This window comes from Rhincodon typus, chromosome 25, assembly GCF_021869965.1.
Source record: "Rhincodon typus isolate 14 chromosome 25, sRhiTyp1.1, whole genome shotgun sequence".
Classification (NCBI taxonomy): Eukaryota; Metazoa; Chordata; class Chondrichthyes; order Orectolobiformes; family Rhincodontidae; genus Rhincodon; species Rhincodon typus.
In genome coordinates, this window is record NC_063356.1 from 23,378,976 (window position 1) to 23,397,405 (window position 18,430).

At 38.1% G+C, this 18,430-nt stretch overlaps 1 protein-coding gene across 1 annotated transcript in view; it reads left to right on the plus strand.

Moving 5' to 3' along the window:
* Nucleotides 1-18,430, plus strand: part of LOC109927189 (protein phosphatase 1 regulatory subunit 12B) — a 236,077-nt gene that overhangs the window by 22,868 nt on the left and 194,779 nt on the right. The window lies entirely within an intron of this gene.

The window sequence follows — 18,430 nt, forward strand, 5'->3', positions numbered from 1 at the left end:
TACCAGCTTCAACATTGAGCAGCCCTCTTGGCTTTATGGCAATAGGGCATGCTCTGAATCTTGCAACTTAATGTTGAAGGCCTATTGGCAGTCAAGTGAAACCTTGTTGGATGTCTTAAATAAAAAGCTTTGTATGATGGTGATAAATTGCTATATGGAAATGATTATAAAAGTTCAAATGTATGTCCATTTGCCTGAATTGAATGATTATAAATACAAAGTCAGTCCTGGAGGATTCAGCATGTTTGCCGCAACAGCTACCCTGATCTCTTTGGAAAGTTAATCAGCAAAGAGATGTGGATTTTTTTCCCCCAAATTTTGTGTTTTTTGATTTAGTCTGACCTTGTTGCTTGAACTGTGAAAATGGGATCTTGTAAATTGAATTGTACAATTTTGCCTTATGGTATACCCATTTGAAATGGTTCCATTATTTCTACAAATGCTTTGATCGTGACTACAATGGGAAATCTTTCTGCTGTGTAGAACTATATATCACTTTTTATGAAGAAGAATTGCAATCCTGTACATAGTGCAGACAGCAAATCTCTTCTCAATTAGAATGTCACATCAATCGCTTTAAATTATTTTGCAGAATCCCTACATCATTTCTGATTAGCCCAAATGAAATGTCCTATGCAGGAAAATAAAGATCGCATTGTTCACTGGTTGGAATTAGACTTAAAATGAATCATGTCTTTACCATTTTTGGTAGTGTTCAGAGAAACTCATGTAGGCTGAAGCCACCTGGTGCAAGAAAATAAAATGGTTTGTACTCCATTGAAATCAAGCACATATCAAAGCATCAGTGAATAAGCAAGGAGAGGAAATCCTGAGCTAGCAATTTGGCCAAAACTGAGAACATCTGTGATATTTTCTCTGATTTAAAGGCATAGATTGACCTCACGTAGTCGCCACCAAACCCACTGAACTTCACCAAACTCCCTAGATGCTGACCATGATCATTTTACCTTGAGGGCTGAATAAAGCAAGTATAATAGCACTACTTAAGCTTGCTGTCATATGTTATCTGTTTGCTGACAAAAGTTTACCAGATATAAGTTGTGAATTAAACTCTCCTCTTTTGACTTTTTCAACTGGATTAGATCCACTGTCAGCATAATCTCTAAGCAAGACATGCCCCATCTCAACAAATTCTATTGTAATTTTGAATGGTAGTGAGTATGTTTCGTTCCATGGAATTAGCAGCTGTATTGAAAGGGACTTGGGTGCAGTGTCCTTGTTAGCAGTACTATTTTTAGTTTATGTATTCATGATCTAATTTAGGCTCAGTTCCTGTGCCTGAGAAGATGATGGCAAATTAGTACATTCCAGTCACTAAGCAAACTTCCAAGATTTAGCATTTCAAAACAGATATTCTACCTTTGGTTTTTTTTTGAAATGCCGAAAAAAGAACAAAGGACCAACTTCATTTGTGTATTATCTGTAAATAAGCATTTGTTAGGAACGGTGATGATTATTTTACTAGACAAGTGGAAAAATTATGCCTTGCTTCGTTTTGAATTGCAGTTCAGACTGTACTGAAGTTGCGTCTTATTTAGTCCTGTACAGTATTCATTTATATTGTTTGTATGTTTCCTGCCTATCAAGTGGATTAATTGATATCTTTCATTCCATTTTGTTTCTCAGCTCTTTTCTCTTGGTAAACTTTTCTTGGCAAATTTAATTAGCTACAACCTAAGGCAAAATCATGAACTAATTTAGCTTGGGATTACTCATAGAGAAATATCTCCACATTCACTTTTTTGTCTGTGTTTTAGAAAATTTAAATCATGTTATTTTTCTGATGCTGTCCCTTGACATCTCATTTCCAGATATAATTGTTGAATACTTTTTCAAGTATATGAATGAAAATCAATGTTGATGTGAAGAATCCATGATTTAAGTTTTAACCACATTAACTACTCTTGTACAGAAACAAAGAACTGTGAATGCTGGAAATCTGAAACAAAAACAAATTGCTGAAGAACTTTAGTTGTTCTGGCAGCACGGAAGCAAACCCTTTGGCCCAACTCATCCATGCTGGCCATGTTTCCCCAAACTAAACTGGTCCCACTTGCCTGCATTTGGCTCATTTCCCTCTAAACCTTCCCTATTCATGTACCTGCCCAAATGTCTTTTAAATGTTGTAACCGTACCTGCAACTATCACTTCCTCCGGCAGTTTATTCCACGTACGAACCACCCTCTGTGTGAAAAAGTTACCCCTTGGGTTTCTTTTAAATCTTTCTCCTCTCACCTTTAAATGTGCCCCCCTAGTTTTGAACTCCTCCAACCTAGGAAAAAGACCTTTTTGCTATTCACGTTACCTATGCCCCTTTATGATTTTATAAACCTCTATATGGTCACCCCTCAACCTCCTATACTTCAGTGGAAAATGTCCCAGACTATCCAGCCTCTTCTTGTAAGTCAAACGTTCCAGTCTGGGCAACATCCTGGTAATTTTTTTCTGCATCCTCTCTAATTTAATAATATCCTTTCTTATAGCAGGGCGACCAGAACTGTACAAAGTACTCCAATGTGGCCTCACCCACATCCTACATGACGTCCTAACTCTTATACTCAGTGGTTTGAGCAATAATGGCAAGTGTGTTAAACGCCGCCTTAACCATCCTATCTATCTGTGACACAACTTTCCAAGAACTATGTGCCTGAACCCCTCTGACAACAATACCCAGGGCCTTGCCATTAAAGTCCTGCGCTTGTTTGTTTTGTAAAAATGCAATTCCTCACATATTTGTCCAAATCAAACTCCATCCACCACTCATCAGCCCATTGTCCCAATTGATTAAGATCCCTTTGTAATCTGAGAAAACCACTTTTGGTGTCAACTGTACCATCAATTTTAGTGTCATCTGCAAACGTACTAACCATGCCTCCTAAATTCTTGTCGAAATCATTTATATAATGACACACAAAAGTGGACCCAGCACCAATCTCTGCAAAACATCACTCGTCACAGACCTCCAGTCTGAAAATCAACTGTCTGCCACCACACTCTGCCTCCTACTGTCAAGCCAATTTGGTATCCACTTGGCAAGCTCTTCCTGAATCCCACGTAATCTGACTTTATTAATTAGTCCATGTGGACTTTAGTAAAGACTTTGACAAGGTTCTGCATTGTGGACAGTGTCTACCGCTCTGCCCTAGCGATCTTTCTTTGGCTCCGCCCTCGGAAAACTTGAGACACGATTTCCTATACACACACAGCCATCCTGACTGTCCCTAATCAGTCCTTGCCTGTCCAAATGCATGTAAATCCTATCTCTCACCATTGATGTCAGACTCCTCTGGAGAGAAAGCACAGTCAACGTTTCAGGTCCAGTGACCCTTCAGAACACTGGTACAGACTCTGTGGGCAAGCCTTTATTCTGATCTTATTTCACGCTGTTAGGACAACCTGTGACCTTCAAAAATTAAACACAGCAGCTCGTGAGTACAGGAAATTCTTGACATTACTAGAACCTTTTAAATTCCATTTTATTTATTGCAACGTGTTTCCTCAAGTTAATGAATCAGTATAAAATCTTATCAGAATGTGTTTTTTTTAACCTTGCTGCAAGAATAAGAAATAGGAGCAGAAGTAGGCACCTTGTCAAATGTGTTTTGGAAATTCAAGTATACTACATGTGTGTTGTGTCCCCTTCCTCGAATAACAATGTTACATTTGCTAACTTACAATCCATTCTGGAATCTTTTGAATTTTGGAAAATCTTCAGTGCATTTGCTGTCACTGCAAATAGCTCTTGTAAGATTTTAGGATTCAAGTCATCAGAGTTTGGGCATCTAAAACGTAGAACTTGGGAACAGGAATAAGCCATTTGGTCTTTTGAGCCTGTCTGCAATTTGATAAGATTGAGGCTGGTCTGATTATGGTCTCTACTCCATTTTCCTTTGTGTTTGCCATAACCCTTGACTCCCTTGTCTACTTGGTCGATCAACAATATATCCAAAGCATACTAAATAACTTCAAAGTTCCAGCCTCTACTGCTTTCTAAGGATGTTGAACTCAACAGTGTAATCTGCCTCAGGAAAAATTACTCTTTAAAGGGAGATTTCCTTTATTTTTAAGCCTCATCTCCCCCATAAGAAGAAATGTACTCCTTTATCCACGCTGTGAAATCCCCTCAGGATCTTCTATTTCAATGAGTCATTCCTCATTCCTCTAAACTTCATTGTGTATAGACCTAACTTGTTTAATTTTCTCCTTTTTATCACAGCAATGAGTTGAGCAATCCTTGTCTAAACTTGTCCTAGCACATTTTAATTTCTATTTTCAGAGACCAAAGTTGTGCACAGTATTCTGGATGTACTGTCACCACAACCCTGTACACCTGCTGCAAAATATCTCTATTTTTATTCCATTCCCTTTGCAATAAGTGGCAATATTTCATTTGCCTTTCGAATTGTTTGTTGTACCTGCCTCCTGACTTTCTGATTCATATGCTAGGACACCCAAATCCTTCTGTATCACCAAGCTGTGCAGTCACTCTCCAGTTGTGATCCTTTAGTGCATTAAGTATCACTATACATTTACTCTGATATTAATTACTTTATGCCCCTTGCTCATTATCTCAGCCCTTGACTGCCCTCTTTATGGTATGTAGCTTCTTGTCTTCTATGAAGACCAACACACAATTTAGTTATTAAATTGACGCATGCATAAACTTCCAGCTGTCTAAACTTTAGATTTGTTTTTAAATTGAGTGTGTTTGGGTGCACATGCATGTGCCCATGCTGAGCAAGAGAATTTATTTTGCCTGTGTGTAAAGTATTAAAGCTTATCTTTCAAAACTGTAGAAATGTGCTATTTAGTATGTTTAGACTTTGACTAAAAACAAAAGGATTTGTATATTTTTGCTTTGAACGAGAAAACTGTTGATAACTTTTGGTGTGTAAAGCCTTATAATTACAGAATTGTGTCTGACCTGCTTAATGGCAATCTTCTCCCATTTGAAATAGTTTACTTGACCTGCAATTCTTAATTCTTAGTTTGAGTGTTGTGTTGACTATTTGAAAAAACTAACTTGTAAATGAGGTTTGTTAAAATCCACTTACTACTTGCAAACGATTGAGTTTTGCTTAATTGATTTTTGATCACAAGTTCCAGCAAATTACAAGCCACAAATGTGCAAAATAGTATGGTTATGGCATGCTAGTCAGTACAGCTTCTGACTGATTCGTTATTATTGTCAACTAGTAATTATACGGCTCACATCTCTGCACCTAATTAAAACCACTGCATGAAATGGTACCAGTACAAATGGTAGCCTCAGTAGTATAGCTTTTAGTTGTAGAAGTCAGAGTCATGCAGCACACAAACAGATCCTTCGATCCAACTCGTCCGTGATGACCAGACGTCAATTTGATCTAGCCCCATTTGCCAGCATTTGGCCCATATCCCTCTAAACCCTCCCTATTTATATACCCATTCAGATGCCTTTTAAATGTTGTAATTGTACCTGCCTCTACCACTTCTTCTGGCAGCTCATTTCACACAAGCACCACCCTCTGCATTAAAAAGTTACCCCTCAGTGCAGATATGGCATCTGATACACAATTTGGTTGTTATAGTGAGGTAGTTTGGGAGTGTCTGTAGATTATCAACTGTTGATAGTCTTTAAAATAACATCCCAGTGAAGGTTTCAGGGCTCTTGTGGTGCAGTGGTAATACCCCTACCACTGAGCTAGCAGGCCCAGGTTCAAGTTCTACCTCCTCCAGAGGTGTGTAATAACACTTTTGAACAGATTAATTAGGAAATTTTCCACTGGAGGTTTCTTATCTCCCATGGTGAAGGAGTGCAAGAAGCTACAGCATCCTGCCAGTAAGATTCAGGTGTAGCTGTATCTTGTCATGACAGGAGGGTTTAGGATGCAGGCGCATAACACAACCACATTCTTACTGGCAAGTGGAAACTAATCCCTTAAATGCTAGGCTGATGCTAATATTAATGACTGGCTTCTGAATGCTAGGAAATCCTGCCACAAAATTATAAAAACAAACAGTCCACTTTCCAGGCAGCCATTTTGAAATTCGCTGAATCTGGTGAAAAACCTAAAATGTGTGTGTAAGTAAATTGCAAATACACCTGGTTCTATAGCCACAACTTCTTATGTTAACAAAAAATCAAATGGGTACATTTACATCCAAAGTTCAATTTGCATCAAGTTCTATTCTTGAGTTTCAAACCTCCCAAATGGAGCCACTATATCTTTCACAAAATAATTCTTCTCCCCCTCTGGCCTGACTGTTTGCTGTTGAATGAGGATGATACTGAGATTGATTCTTGACATGTGTAGAGTTTAGCTGAATATGGCAACACAGGGGTACAGAGAGACGTGGTGTTGATTCTGATCATTTTACAATGCTGAATCTTTTGAAGTTTAGCTTAAAAGAAAATGCTGCATGTTTACATTTTTGTACATTCATCTAAAATATACTAAATTGTCTTCCTGCTCAAGCAGTACTTCCTGAATAATCAGGTTTTACTGCTTGTGGCATTGTAACAATTGAAAAGTTGTGGGTTGTTTGCTATTGATAAATTCAGATTCAAAAATTCAGACATTCTAATCAAAGCTACAGGAGATTTGAGCCTTCAGATTTTTCAAGTCTGTAACTGGTATTGTAGCAATATTTCCATGTAATGTGCACAAATATCAACAAATATTCCGTTCAGTGGGGATATCAACATAGTTAAATCTATGGATTTAGGAAGGAAAATTTATGGTCAGTTGGATGAAGTTACTTCGTTAATGTTGTTACTTTCATAAGGTCAGATTGTGAGGATGTTTGCTGATGGTGAAGCACTCAGTACCTTTGTGACTCCCTCATAAGCAGGAGCAGTCCATGTTCCTACATAATAAAACCTCGACAACATTCAGGCTTGAGGTGATAAGTGGCAAGTGACTTTCATGCTGCACAATTGTCAGCAAATGACCATTTCCAGCAAGGGGGAATCTAATCATTTGTTCACTGAATTCAACTGCATTTCCTTCACTGAATCACAACTGTCATTATCTTGGGAGATGGTGGAATAATGATAATATCGCTGGATTAGTAAATGAGAGACTTGATTGACTCTTAACTGCCGTTAGCAATGGCCTAGCAAGTCACTCAGTTTAAGGGAGTTAGTGAAGGGCAGCAAATTAGCGATGCTTGCGTTCCATGAAAGAATTAAGAAAATGTTGTTAAGTGTTGGGACTAGAATCTTTATTTGTCTAATGAAGGTTGGATGGAGGAGACAGGCCCCCGAAATGCATTATAGTCTGTTAAAGCTACAATAAAACTTTGAAAGTTCAGGGCTTTTTTTTCTAGCTTTTCTTTAAACCTGCTGTCATTCAAAATAAGTTTGAGGCTAGAATGCAAAAGTAAATTCATATGTTGTTATCACTGCGGGGAACCTGGAGTTAAAATGCAGAACTTGGTCTTTAGCAAGATGTCTAACTTGGTGCTAATTGCATTTTAATTGGACATTTAATCTTTTGGGCAGTTATTGTCTGGGATATCACTCGTACTGAGACTAAAACTAGTTTTTTGGTTACATGTGTGTAATTGTGACGTATGTCTCTGTAAATAAAAGATTAACCTCTGTTCTGTATTTCACCCACTGCATATGTTGTCTCAGCTTTCCGTTCCTTTTGATTAATTTATTATTTTACCTTGTTTTGTGTTTGTATTGGTTGGTCATCTATGCAGCGAGACTAGAATATTTTTATTGAATTTAATGTAACATGAATGATCCTGTATTGTTAATTATTCAAAATTTGATCTTGGGGCCCATCAATAATATGTAGCTTGACTAGCTGATAGTACATATCCTGTCAGTTATGTTCAGCTTTTTGTAAGCATTTCTCTTTTGTGAAACAGGAACTTAACTTAAACAATCTAGTGGTCGTATCAAATACATAATAATGTTGCCGTTGAAATGGTGAGTATCATATTTATCACCACAAAACAAAAGATTGATTTCATTAGTTCTGCAGCTCATTGCTAGTTCTGTTTCTGTTCCTGTTTAAGAGCAGTGCAGTGAAGGCAAATGCTCAAGACTGGTAGCAGATGCATACCTTCCTATATGGTCAACTGTCTTTTCCAAAGACAAGTTAAGAGAGCTATTCCATTATTGATAATTAGGCAAGAGTTGGTGGCTTTTACTTTTTTTTGCCCAAAAGAATTGTGACCTGTTCAGTGAAATGCCAGTTTTATGTTTAAAACTGTTGTACTTGTAAACTCATTACTTCTTAAAACAAAGCAGCACTACCCAAGTCCTGACTCTTCATCAAGTCATCTTTAATATAATTTTGCATGTATTTCAATTCTGGTTTCATTATTCTGCTGTTCGGTGTCTAATTTATAATTAGGTTACTTCCATGTATTAATGCCCTGTAACCGCAAAGATTTTTGTGCCTTTTTAAGGTTGAACTGGCCCATTTCTTCAGTTCTTAACGCTTTCATCGATATTTCAATAAATATTTATCATGTTTTTGGATGAAGATGATCCCTTTTCTCATCTTCACCCAGATAAATCCAAAGCCAGAATAGCTGCAAATACTTGGGACTGTTCAAAGGAGAGTTAAGATTATACCCATCCTGATATTACTGGCTACTGCAAAGCACTGACTGTGAAGCTCCTTCTCTATTGCTGTCATTTGTAAACTAAAAGCCTGTTTGCACAACCATACTGTAATTAACATAAGTGCATGTCATACTTTCAGAATTTTCTTTGCATATATTGAATTCACTACCCTCTGCATTACCTATGAAAGAACACAATGTAAATCACAATCATGTGATCTATAATTTCACATTCCTCCTGCTGTACAGTGGAATAATGTAATTATAGACTGCGTTATCACAGTGCAAAAATAGATGATTGCAATCAGTTCAAACCTTTGGAGAATATTGAGTCAGAAATTTGAACACTTCAGCTTCTGAACCCAAAACACATTTGGGAATTCCTTGCATGTTCAACTCTTAAAATATGTTGCCATTCAGGATTTTATGATCTAGAAAAGATGACATTCATATTTCCTGTTCATGTTCTTTGGATGGTGGTTGTTTTGCAAATTAAATGTTTACAAATATAATTCGTTGGGTGTTGCCAAATGATTTTCTTGATCTTGTAAGATCATAATACATGGTTTAGGAAGGCCATAATTGAGTGCAGTTACCCATGAAGTTGAACTTCTGTTTAAAACTTAAGTAATGCTTTTTCTGAAACCAAATTTGACGTGGGAACTGAGGGGACTCTGGGTGAATATTTTAACCACCAGACCATGTTCTTTCCTTGCTCTAATAAGAGCTGTTGGCTCAGCTACTGGAGCTCAGTGTTCCTACACCTTTTCTGTGGTTGGCTCTGTCGTCTGTTGTTGTAGATTGCCACAGGTATAGATATTTTTACTATGATCAAAGCTTCCTTCTTGGTTACATGTTGGCAGTAGAGTATTCCTCTTTCCTCTTTGCCCTCTTTTGCTTCCTCCCCCTCTCCCCATCTCTCCCTCATATGTAAATGTAAAGAGTTGTGCTTTTCTGTGCATTTTAAGCTGGTGAGAAAATGAATAGTTTTATTAGGCTGCGGTTATGCCTACTGGTCTGTATCTGGTAACTGCAAAATATAAGCTGTAGCTGGATCTCCCTCTTATCTGTGTGCCAAATGAAAGCTCTTCTTTGTGTGATTATGTAGATGTCTAGAATGCTCTTATTTTTCAACTTTGCTTCCTTATATTTTAAGAGGACGGGTAAGAGAATCAGCTTTAATCATAATATTTTTGAAAACTACGTTAGGGTCATGAAGAACACTTCAGTACAGCAGTCCCTGAGCAATTGTTATAGCTGACTTTGCAACATTAGAGTTGTGCTCTACTGAGGTTTTTGAAGTGGAACCTGTTTTATTGCATTTTCTGGCCTGATCAAAAATAAAGTATTATGCTGCGGTTTTGAACTTTACAGTGATTTTTGGCTGTGTAGAACATAAATGTGGCAGTGCAATTTCAACCACTGAAACTTGAGTGGTTTTGATATTTTAATGGTATGTTCTCCAAAGTATTGATGATTCAGTTTCCTACTGCAAAGCATATGATGTTTTCGCAATTTAAAAAAACATTTTCAACTGCTGAGTTGGAGTGATATAAATAAAAAATTTAAACTCTGAGTAAATTAACAGTAGCAAATTGAGAATTTGTAAAGGGATACCAAGCAGGTCTTTATCTCCTGCTGTTTTTGGACATGAAACTAGATTTCTTTTTAAATGCACGACGCGATGAGAATGTAAGTTCTTTAACAGAAAATCAAAGAATTAGTTTGTGCTTTAGTTATGGATGAACTTACGCATCAGGAGATGGTGTTTTTCTTATTTTTTTATCCCTTACTTCCTTAAGGTGTGACTGTTGATATCGTAGTAGAGCTCTCTGATATATACCATGCTTAAGTAGTAGTGTTTCAGTCAATGCCTCAACTAGTTGTAAGGGCTTCCAGTGTTGTAGTCAGGTTTAATTCCATCTTCCTTTCCTATTGTTTTAATTTGTACTTCACTGAACAAAGAGAACTAATTTGTTTATGACAAACGAAAAGTTCCTAATTTTAACTGTGTTTTAGTTAACATGGACTGAATGGAAATCACAATTTGTAACTGTTGAAAGGTTAACAAAAAAAATTTGCTTCATTGTTAACATGTTCCCAAATGGAGTCAGTTTACTGTGTTTATTTTTCTTGCATAGATGTGAAGATCTATTTGGTATTCCATTACAATTTCTCATAGTTTGTTACTGTTAATTTACTCATTAGAATTTAAACTTTTATTTATATTGCACAATATAAAATGGGACAAGTTGGTATGTTTTGAGAATAGTCATGACATCTGAAGAAATGGACACCAGAAGTGCAAAAGATTTTACTTGGCTTTGACTAATTTAATATATATGCACTAATAAAATGTTCCAGTTTGTTATTCCAGGAATTATTTGATTGCAAATTTGAGAAAAATAATATGGTCGATATTTTTTTTTAGTGATTAAGTAAGAATTATTTGAAGTAAAATTACTTGTTGACATAAATATCCCTGAAAGAGAGATATGTAGATGTACTCTTGTACCTCACACTGATTTGGACTACACATGAATGCGGAACTTCAGATGATCACAATTTATACTACTCAACCATCCCACGCTTAGGAAACACCAGATTTCTACAGTTGGATGTGATTCTGAACAAGTACTTGCTGAACAATCCTGAGGATGCCAACAGGTACATCAAAAACAAATTTAAGATAATCAGTGGAGTTTGTAGTATATATTTGCTAGAAATGATACACAGGGGCTTGTTCTGTGCTAACAAGAGAGATATGTGCAAGCCTTACAATCTTTAGAATTGCCTTTTAATTGTTTCCTGTTGCTTACTCCATAAGAATAGCTTGGCCATTCAAAGTCAACTTGTAAGCTAATCATAATTCCTTGCTCCTGTACTATATATTTTAATGATTGTTTTCTTGCATTTGTTCTGATCAGTGCGAGATGAAAAGCTTTGGCAACATGTCACAGTTTTCAGCAATGATAAAGTACCAACGTTTTGGAGTAAATTTGTAGCTCGGGCTGTGGGTGTTGAGGTTGGCTGGTTTGCCGAGCTGGTTTATTGTTCCGCAACACGTACTGATAAAGTACTGCATTATCAAATGACTATTTTTGAAATTAAGTTTAAGCATTGGCAAAATAGCAATGTTACTTTCTTTTGGAAATATTGCAATCACATCTGTGTTTTAGATACAATAGTTGCCAAACTGATTATGCTTTGTGGTTATCCTGTGAGTTGCTGAGCTTTGTCACTAGATATTGAAATTTGATCTGTGTTGTAGCTAAAAATGTTATTGAACATAATTTGACTGCTCAGCACTTAACCACTCCTGGTTCAGTGAAATGAATACACAAAAATGCAGGCAGTTTTGAGTTTCATGTGCAAATAGCAATGTGGCTCACCTGTTTTAATGTGAGAATGTTGGAAGATAGAAATTGGTATCAGTTTCTGCATATTTATGCAAAAGCAGACATCTGGAACTTGCAAAACTAGTATCCTCCTGTTTTTGAAACTTATTCATTTTCCTGGTTGTGATGAATGCATTCTTTTTGGAGGACTGCTACGGGAGGGATAAGGGTAAATTTTTGTAATTTTGCTACAGTAATTGTAGTAATGTGAATTTCTCAAGTGATTGAAGTAAGACTCTGATCAGTAACATTTTGCAAAAGAGCAAATGATGCAGTGATGTCATTTGTTTCATTCGTTTCATTCATCCGGAAGTTATTAACGTAGCAGATAACCACGAAGCAGTTCACAGTTGTTGTGTGGATCTAAGCACAATTGGAGAAGCTGGCTGCAAAGACTATCTTTTGAATGAAGGAAGTCTTTAGATTTATAGTGGATATGAGACGTCTTAGTTAGAAAAGTATTCAGTTTCTTGTCAATGGTAGGGATCCTTCTGCTCCATAACATGCTGCATGTTGATTTAACGATGAAATTGCAATTGAATGTCAAAGGCAGATGGTCAGATTCTCTTTTGGTGGAGATGGTCAGTGCATGGCACTTGTAGTTTGAATGTTACTTGCCATGCATCAGCCCAAATCAGGATGTGTTCATGTCCTGCTGCATGTGGGCGTGGGGGTTCCAGTACCTGAGTACTTCCAAATGGAACATTTGGTGCATATCTTCACTTCTGATTGTATGAAGCGAAGATCATTGAAGTAGTTGAAGATGGCTCGGTGTAAGACAATGCCCTGAGGAACTCCAGCAGTATCCTTGGGCTGAAATGATTGATCTCCAAAAACCACAACTATCTTGTTTTGTACTAAGTACAATTTCTATCAGTGAAGAGTTTTTGCTGTGACTGCCAATAATGAGTTTTTTGCGAGACACCTTGAAGCCATACTTGGTCAAATGCTGTCTCGATGTCTTGGATGATCACTTTCTTCCTCACCTCCTGGGCTTCAGCTTGTTTGGCCATGTTCAAATCAAGGCTGCAATAATATCATTCATACCAAGTGTTGTTTGATAGCTCACTTGATGACCCTTTCCATTGTGGGTTTGGATTGTGGGTTGGATTTTTATCAGTTTATGGACAGGACACATTTTTACCAATTTAAACAGTGCCATTGTTATAACTGCATGGTATGTCAAGGATTATGGCTAATTCTAAAGCAAAAGCCTTGAGTAGTATTGCCAGAATGTTGGTCGGCCTCACAACTTTTGCAGTATTCAGTGTCCTTGACTGGTTCTTTTATCATGCACGCTGAATTAAATTGATTGAAGACTGGTATTTGTGTCCCTGTGGAGGATATGTAGATGGATCAATCACTCAGCAATCCTTTGATTTGATTTATTTGTTGTCATGTGTACCTTTTGTACAGTGAAAATCTTTGTTTGTGAGCAGTACAGGCAGATCATAGTAAGCAAGGGCATGCAGATTATAGGGTGACAAAAAAGCTTGGAGAGAGTAAGGCATACAGGTTACATTGCACAGGACGTGCATGATGCAAGATCAATATTTGAAGTTAGAGAGTCCATTCATCAGTCTAATAATGGTAGGGAAGAAGCTGTTCTTGAACTTGCTGGTGCATTTGTTTAAGCTTCTGTATCTTCTGCCTGATGGAAGAGGTTGTAGGAGAACATTATTGGGTGCGATGGGTCTTTGGTGATGTTGGCAGCCTTTCCACGGCATGGAAATAGAGTCCATAGATGGAAAGTTGGCTTCCATGATGGTCTGGTCTGTGTACACAACCTTCTGTAGTTTCTTATGGTCCTGGGCAGAGCAGTTGCTATACCAGGTCGTTATATACCTGGATATAATGCTTTCTATAGTGCAAAAGTTAGTGAGGGTCCTTATGGACATGCCAAATTTCCTGAGCTGCCCAAGGAAGAAGAGGTGTTGTTGTGCTGCCTTGACCATTGCATCTACATAGGAAGTCCAGGACAGATTATCAGTTATCATCACTCCTGGGAACTTGATGCTGTCAACCCTCTCAACCTCCTCTCCATTGATGTAGATGGGGGCATGTTCTCCTCCTTTCTTTCTGAAGTCAATGATCAGTTCTTTAGTTTTGCTGACGTTGAGAGAGAGAGGTTATCATTGCACCATGTCACCAAGCCCTCTATCTCCTTTCTGTATTCTGATTCATCGTTGTCTGATATCCGTCCTACTACTGTGGTGTTGCTAGTGAACTTGTAGATGGTGTTCATTTGGAATTTGACTGCACAATTCCTGTTGAAGATGGTTGCAAATGCTTCAGCCTTGTCTTTTTCATGTATTGGGCGCACCATTATTGAGGATGGGATATTTGTGGCGCCACCTTCTCCAATCTTTTAAAAAATTTTCTCATGGGATGTAGGTGTCATTGGCTGGCTCGCCAGCATTTATTGCCTGTTCTTTGTCCATATGCTGCAGGCTGATCCACGATGCCGTGAGGGAGGGAATTCCAGGATTAGTTACCTAATTATTTTAAATGGCCTACGATGGATTCTGAGATTCTGTCCCCTGGTTCAAAACACAGCACCTGGGGAAACATCCCATCTACGTCCTGTTCATGGCTGGTTTACAACTCTTGGCTTTATGCTTCATTTAAAAGAACTTCGGATGTCGTGGATCAATTTTTTTTTGTCCTTGAAGTCCAAACCAAGACTGCTGTAATAGCATTACGATTGAGCTGAATGTCAGTGAGTATATGTGTATGGTCAGCATAATTAAGCTTCCCTATACAATGCATGTTGAGCTATGTACTATGGCAAATCATTCCAGTTACTGGATTCTAATGGAACAAAATAAATACAACATCAGTTAAATTTTTGCTGGGCTTTTAAGATTGTAGTTGATTTTGCTAACATAAAAATAAGAATCAATGTAATCTTGCAGTTTATGGACTTGGAACTGGATTTCCTATAAATACAGACATGATCAGAATGTCTGTGCTTTAGTTATGGATGAAGGTTCTTACGAAACAAGTAATTTCAGCCTGGTAGATTTCAGACAACAAATTAAGTTTGACTTAAATTACCTTAGAGCTGTTAAAGGAGTTGAGAAAAGATTTACGAGGACGTTGCCAGGGTGGGAGGGTTTGAGCTATAAGGAGAGGCTGAATAGGCTGGGAGTATTTTCCCTGGAGCGTTGGCAGCTGAAGGGGGAACCTTTTTTGGAGGTTTATAAAATCATGAGGGGCATGGATAGGGTGAATAGCCATGGTCTTTTCTCCAGGGTAGGGGAGTCCAAAATTGGAGGGCATAGGTTTAAGGTGAGAGGGGAAAGACTTAAAAGGGACCTTTAAGAGGCAACATTTTTCATGTGGAGGGTGGTGCATGTATGGAATGAGGTGCCGGTGGAAGTGAGTACAATTACAGCATTTAAAAGTCATCTGGATGGGTACGTGAATAGGAAGGATTTAGACGGATATGGGTCAGATGCTGGCAAATGGGACTAGATCAGTTTAGGATTTTGGCCAACATGGACAAGTTGGACTCAAGGGTCTGTTTCCATGCCGTACATCTCTATGACTCTATAACTGTTTTGTTCAACGTATAGTATTTCTAATAGTCAAGTCATTGCAGTACAAAAAAATGCATTTGATAGGTACTACTGCAGTAGTACTTTATTGATTCTTTTACTGGCAGTTTCTCTAACTTCTCTGATTTCAAGATGTGTTCTCCAAGAAGTAGGAGCAGGAATAGACAATTCAGCTCCTCAAGCCTAACACTTCATTCTGGAAGATCATTGTTAAATTGCTACAGGCCTCAACTCATCTTATGTGCAGCTGTCCAGCACTCGACTCCTTGATATTTCAAAAATCTATCTACTGCCCTTTAAATGCTGTGTGATCTAGTCTCCTCAACTCTGTGATAGAGAATTCCAGGAATTCACTACCCTCTGGGAGAAGAATCTCATATGTAAATTAGCATCCCTTTATGCTGCTCGAGAATTCTCCTGCTATTGAAAACATCTTGCCAACATGTAACCTGTCAGAGTACCTTTAGAATCTTAAGAACTGAAAGAACTGCAGATGCTGTAAATCAGAAATAAAAACAGGAAGTGCTAAGAAAGCTCAGCAGGATTCTGAGGAATGGTCACTCGGCCTGAAATGTTAACTCTGATTTCTCTCCACAGATGCTGCCAGACCTACTGAGCTTTTTCAGCAATTTCTGTTTTTGTACCCTCAGAATCTTGTACGTTTCAGTAAGATCATTGTCATTCTTCTAAATGCTAATGAATAAAGGTCTAAACTATTTTGCCATTCTTAATAAGTCTCTTTCATCTCAGTAATCAGCCTAGTAAGTCTGTTTTGAATAGCTTGCAATGCCAATTTATCCTTTATTACAAATTGAGATCCAAACTGTACACTCTACAATTTATTAGTATCCTTCCTATAGCAGGATGATCAGAACTGAAAACACTACTGCAAAAGTGGCCTCCCCAACATCCTGTACAACCTCAACATAATGTCCCAACTCATATACTCAATGATCTGAGCAGTGAGGGCCAGCGTGCCACATGCCTTCTATATCATTCTGTCTACCTGTAATGTAACTTCCACAGAACTGAGTACCTGAACCCCTAGGGTCTGTCTGTTCGACAACACTCCCCGGCACTCTATCATTAACTGTAAAAATCCTGCCCTTGATGGTTTTACCAAAATGGAACACGTCCCATTTATTAAAATTAAACTCAATCTGCCACTCCTTGGCCTATTGGTCCACTTGTAATCTTTGTAATCTTAGATAACTTCCTCATGGTGCCCTATACCGCCAATTTGGTGTCATCTGCAAATTTACTAATCATGCTTCCTAAATTCTCAGCCAAATTGTTTATATCAATGACAAATGACAGTGAACCAGCACCTGTCCCTGCAGAAAACTACTGGTCACTGGCCTCCAGTCTGAAAAACAACCCTCTGCCATTACCCTCTGCCTCTTACTGTCAAGCCAATTTTGTTTCCAGTTGGCGAGCTCTCCCCGAATCTCGTGATCTAACTTTACTAACCAGTCTACCATGCAGAACCTTGTCAAAGGCTTTACTAAAGTCCATGTAGACAACGTCTACCACTGTGCCCTCATCTATCATCTTGACCACAGCCTCAAAAAAAAAAATCAATGAAGTTAGTGAGACACAATTTCCCATACACAAAGACATGCTGATTATTCCTGATCAGTCCTTGCCTCTCCAAATCATGTAATTCTCTGTCTTGGAATCCCGTCCAACAACTTACCCACCGCTGATGTCAGACTCACTGGTCTGTAGTTCCCAGGCTTCTCCTTGCAGCTTTTAAAGGCACAACATTAGCCATCCTCCAGTCCTCTGGCACCTCACCGTGGCTGTAGATGATACAAATATCTCTACTAGTACTCCAGGTTTCAACAACACCCTGCAGTTGTAACAAGTCTTCCCTATTTTTAAATGCCAAAAACCTTGCAATAAATACCAATATTCTATTTATTGCCTTAATTACTTGCTGCACCTGCATGTAGCCTTTACTATTTTGTGCACAAGATCACCCAGATCCCTCAGTTCTGACTTTTTGGCATGTCGCTCCAAAAGGCTGTTTACTTGAATGATTTGTCCCAACAAAGTGCGTGACCCCACACTTTCCTATTTCAAACTCCATCAGGCAAATTTTTACCTACTCATTGAACCTATCTGTATCTGATTGCAGACTTGTCTCCTTCACATGCCCTACCACCTATTTTTGTAAGATAACTTGAATACAGTTACCTGAATCTAGCCTTTGTCACGGAAGCTAACTTTTGAATATTGGTAGTGTACATGATTTAGATACAAGTACTAACTGCCAATATCTATGTCTGAACATGAGAGAACATTAGAGAGAATGATAGTTCTCCTGACAGCATTTCAGTTTGACTGCCTTATGTGGGCTAGTTTGTTTTCTCCTTATCTCAGGAAAAATGTTATTTGCCATCGAGGAAGTAAAGCAAAGGTTCAACGGTCTTGTTCCCAGGATGGTAGAGCTATACACTAATGACTCAGAAGAAAGAAGCGAAGATACTGTAGCCATGTTTTTAGATGCAACAAAGATAGTTAGAAAGGCAGGTTGTGAGAGGGACACAGACAGTTTGCAGAGAGATTTTGATCCGTTAAGTAAGTGAACGAAAAGTTGTCAATTGGAGTATAATGTGGGAAAATATGAAGTTGTTCATTTTAGAAGTGAGAACCAAAGAACAGATAGTTTAAAAGGAGAGAAACTGCAGAAAGCTGCAGCATGAAGGGACTTTGAGGGTACTTGGGTACAAAACACAGAAAGCTAGCGCACAGTGCATTCAGTAATCAGGAAGGTTAATGGAATGTTGTTCCTTACCTCAAGGGGAGTATAAGAGAATCAAACTGCAACTGTGGAAGGTGCTGGTGAGACCAAATTTGGACTATTGAAAGTAGTTTTGG